Raw genomic sequence first — 4,954 nt, forward strand, 5'->3', positions numbered from 1 at the left:
GTGTGGGGGGGGGGAACCACACCCACAGAACACACCACACTTGCAAGCACTAGTGCATCACCACCACCTTGAGGATGAGCTGCTCACACACATCACCACACTAGGCTAGTAAAACAACCACAAGTTAAGCACACTCACAAACATGCCTATAAGGTAGAAGATCCACACATGCACTACATAGCCTTACAAATACCTACACCTAAAATAACTTGATATGCTAGCAAAACCAAAAGACACAACAAGCTATTGTGAGCTGAATTAAAACCACATGGTGTAGACCACACCATAGCAACACACCTAGCAAACAAAAGAAAGAAAACAACAAGTGAAAGCAAAAGAAAATAAAAAGGTTTGGGGAGGGGGGGTTTCGAACCCTGCACCCCCTGGTAACTACACGCAACAGCAAGCCACTACGCTACTGCAAACGAGCTCGACAGAGAAGGATAGCTAAGCAGGAAATACTGCTCTGCTGCTGCTACGCCACTGTACCGCAAATAAAATGTGAAAGGGGCCGAGGGGGAATCGAACCCACGACCTACACCACAACAACGCACTACACCTACCACCACGCTACGCAGAGAGACTTGACAGTACAGGGAACTATAACAAGGTAAACTACCACGAGAACCTAGTGCTCTCCTCTACATGCAGAAACGCCGGCGACAGGGAACATCACCGGAGCTAGCTCTCTCTACTCCTGCTACGTCGCGTGGTCAACTACCAGATCGGCTACGAGGAAAAGCCCCTACGCCACTGCATCTACTCGAGCACCTGCAACTACCAAGATCACACACCACAGAACACACACATACATGCAAGAACTCCTCTCGGGACAGAGGAGTGCCGACGAACTCAGCCCGATCTACTCGAGGGGGAAGGGATCCATGCTCACCTAAGGGAAGGAAGCAGGGGATGATCGGGAAGAAGGGGAGCCCTGGAGTCGATCTGAAGGGGAGGAAGATGACGTTGTGCAGAACCGAAGAAGAAGGACGGAGACCACTGGGTGCACGACGATGGCGAGCTCCTGCCCGTCGGTGAGGTCGCTCGTCGACATCAGCGACGGCGGGAATGGAGCGCGGGGCGCATCCCCGAGCCCCTAGACATGGCGGCGGCGGCGGGCGACGACGGGAGCAGGGTTAGACGCCGGCGGGGTCCTTCTCTCTCTCTCTGCTAGATGCTGGAGAACCTACCTTGGGGGGAGAAAGAGAGATGGGGAAGGAGTGGCGGCGACGGATTGGAAGAGGAGGAACCCTAGGGAAGAGTTGGCATGGACGCCAACGCATTTATGGGGGCCTCAATGTCTGAGCCCTCATGGCGGCTTGCTCCCTCTCTCTGACGCAGGACGGAAAGAACGCACGGGGTAGACAGCGTCAGGAAGGAGAAGAGGGATGCGCTGGGGTGGGCTGCAGCGCTAGGAGAGGAAAATGGGCCGCAAGGGGGAGGAAGCCCACCTATGGCGCAATATAGATAGGAATAAATCCCTGGGGGGGTTTCTATTTACAGAAAAGACCAGAGAAAGAATAGAAAGCACAGACAAAACTATTGGGGTTAAAAACAAAACTAAAATGCCCCTGGTCATGAAAAACATGACCTATTTCAATAAATTATAAAATGAATATTTTGAGCAACCAAATATTTACAAAACTGAATTATTGCATCTGTTTTGTAACTATTTGCACCATTTGCACACCTATTCAAAACAGCAATATCACATCTCAAATCCACCACAAAATTATGCTAACACATGGGCATTTTAGAAATAGGATTGGAACAAGAGGAACTTCATCTTGAGATAAATAGGAGGGAGAGAGTTTTGAAGTCTATGCAAACCACAAGGTGACCTATTAGCAAATGCACCACTCCTCTTATCAACACATACCACCTCACATCACAACCCATATCAACACAACACCACAATGATCACAAAGCAATCAACACAAGGACATGAAATGATATGGCATGCATGCAAGCAAAAGAAGAGTAAACAAAGTGACATCACATGAAATCATACGCATATGATAGCTCTCATATCGATGACAAGTTGGACCCACATAGGCAAGGTTCCAAAAAGGGAAAGATACACTCTTGGGGCATTACAGGTTGCCTTTTACTATTACACATGATAATTTTCATAGATATAATATGCATGTGCTTACTCCTCCTACTTGCAATTATTATGAGAGGGGAACTACATCTCCGCCTCTCTATGTTTCCAATACGATAAAATTGCAAGAAATTGTTTATACTATGCATTGGCCTTTAGTTTCTGTGCATGAATTGTTCTTTTATGACATGTCGATGCATAGGAAGAGAGTTAGACTTCGTTGTTGTGTGATATATGTTACTTTGTGCTCACTACTAAATTACAAATCAATGTTAATCAAAATTGGCTTTTATATACCTTGGGATCCTGGTGGATCAATTACTTGAGCACTTTATGCCTAGCTTAATGGCTTTAAGTAAAGCGCTGCTAGGGAGACAACCCGGAAGTTTTAGAGAGTAATTTTCTCTTGTTGTGTGCTTTTGTATAGTTTAAAAAACAAAACAAAATAAAGAGCGGAACCTAAAACTTTTTCAAAAAGAAAAGTGAAAGTGAGAGAGACGAGCATTGTTAAAATGGGAGCATGCCTTGAACTTTGTTCATGCCCATGGAAACATTGTGAATCTTAATTACAGAAACTTTTCAAAAAAAATAATTATCCACTTGTATAAATCCATTGTATTATAAAAATAATTTGCCAAGATTTGCCTTTAGGATGATTACATTGCTTGTTTGGTGTGTGCAGTGCAAAAACAGAAACTTTGGCTGTAGTGCGTGAATTTACATTTTTTAATGGAACGTCAAAAGTTTCTGAAATTTTTACACACTACGAATATGAATTTTTTTATTTCGTCCTAATATTCAGAATTTTGAAAGTTAAAGAAGTATGGTGAACGTATAGATTACTACAGACTGTCCTGTTTTTGACAGATTCTGTTTTTGACGCATTGTATTGCTCGTTTTGTTGAAACTATCGATTGTATCGGTGGTATAAGCCATGGAAAAGTTATATTACAGTAGATACAATGAAAAAACAAAATATGAATTGGTTCGCAATAGTACTTAAACTTGTAATTTGCTTTATCATTACTAATGGATCTCACGAGGGTTTTGTTAAGTTTTGTGTGATTGAAGTTTTCAAGTTTTGGGCGAGATCACGATGGATGAAAGAATAAGGAGTGGAAAGAGACTAAGATTGGGCATGCATGTGGCACCCAAAGTTAATATTCAAGGTCTCCCAAGCAACTAAGCTTGGGGATGCCCCGGAAGGCATCCCCTCTTTGTTCTAACAAGCATCGGTAATTTGACTTGGAGCTATACTTTTATTCGTCACATGATATGCACAAATCTTGGAGCATTTTGTGCTTTTTATTTTTCTATTAATAATGCACCATGTGTTGGAAATATTCCCTATAGGAAATAATAAAGTGGTTATTATCATATTTCCTAGTTCATGATAATTTTCTATTATTCATGCTATAATTGTATTGACCGAAAACTATAATACATGTGTGAATACATATACCACAATGTGTCCCTAGTGAGCCTCTAGTTGGCTAGCTCATTGATCAATATATGGTCATGATTTCCTGATCATGGACATTGGATGTCATTGATAACGGGATCACATCATTAGCAGAATGATGTGATGGACAAGACCCAATCCTAAGCATAGCACTAGACCGTATTGTTCGCCTGCTAAAGCTTTTTTAATGTCAAGTATAATTTCCTTAGACCATGAGATTGTGCAACCCCGGGATACCATAGGAGTGCTTTGGGTGTATCAAACATCACAACGTAACTTGGTGATTATAAAGGTGCACTACAGGTATCTCCGAAAGTATCTGTTGGGTAGGTACGAATCGAGAGTGGGATTTGTCACTCTGTGTGACGGAGAGGTATCTCTGGGCCCACTCGGTAATTCATCATCATAATGAGATCAATGTGACTAAGGAGTAAGCAACGTGATGATGTGTTACGGAATGATTAAAGAGACTTGCCGGTAATGAGATTGAACAAGGTATAGGGATACCAACGACCGAATCTCGGGCAAGTATCATACCGGTAGACAATGGGAATTGCATACGGATTGAATCCACGACATCATGGTTCATCCCACGAGATCATCGTGGAATATGTGGAAGCCAACATGGATATCCAGACCCCTCTGTTGGTTATTGACTGGAGAGGTGTCCCGGTCATGTCTGCATGGTTCCCGAACCCGTAGAGTCTACACACTTAAGGTTCGACGACGCTAGAGTTATAATCAGAATAGTATGTGGTTACCGAAGGTTGTTAGGAGTCCCATATGAGATCCCGGACGTCACGAGGAGCTCCGAAATGGTCCAGAGGTAAAGATTCATGTATAGTAAGTGGATATTTAATCGCCTGAAACATTTTGGGAATCGTCGGTATTGTACCGGGACCACCGGAAGGGTTCGAGGGGTCCACCGGGAGGGTCCACCAGCCCCCAAGGGCTATGTGGGCCAAAAGTGGATGGGAAACAGCCCCTAGATGGGCTGGCGCGCCACAACCAAGGCCCAAGGCGCACAAAGGGGCTAAGGTCGCCAAACCCTAGGGCGTGGGGGGCTGCCTTGGGCGGCAAGCCCACCCCTAGGGTGCCGCCCCTCCTCCTCTTGGCCGTCGCACCACCTAGGGGAAACCCTAGGGTGTACGGCCCTCCTCATCCTCCTCCTATATATATGCAATGGTTTGGAGCTGCTAGACACAAAATTTCATCTCTCCCTCGGTGCAGCCCTACCTCTCCTCCTCCTCGTCCTCTGTAGTGCTTGGCGAAGCCCTACCGGAGTACCACACAGCTCCACCGTCACCAGCCGTCGTGTTGCCAGAGCTCTACCTTAACTTCTCCTCTTTCCTTGCTGGATCAAGGTGAAGGAGACGTCACCGCGCTGC

Source organism: Hordeum vulgare, chromosome 5H (genome assembly GCF_904849725.1).
Source record: "Hordeum vulgare subsp. vulgare chromosome 5H, MorexV3_pseudomolecules_assembly, whole genome shotgun sequence".
NCBI classification, from domain to species: domain Eukaryota; kingdom Viridiplantae; phylum Streptophyta; class Magnoliopsida; order Poales; family Poaceae; genus Hordeum; species Hordeum vulgare.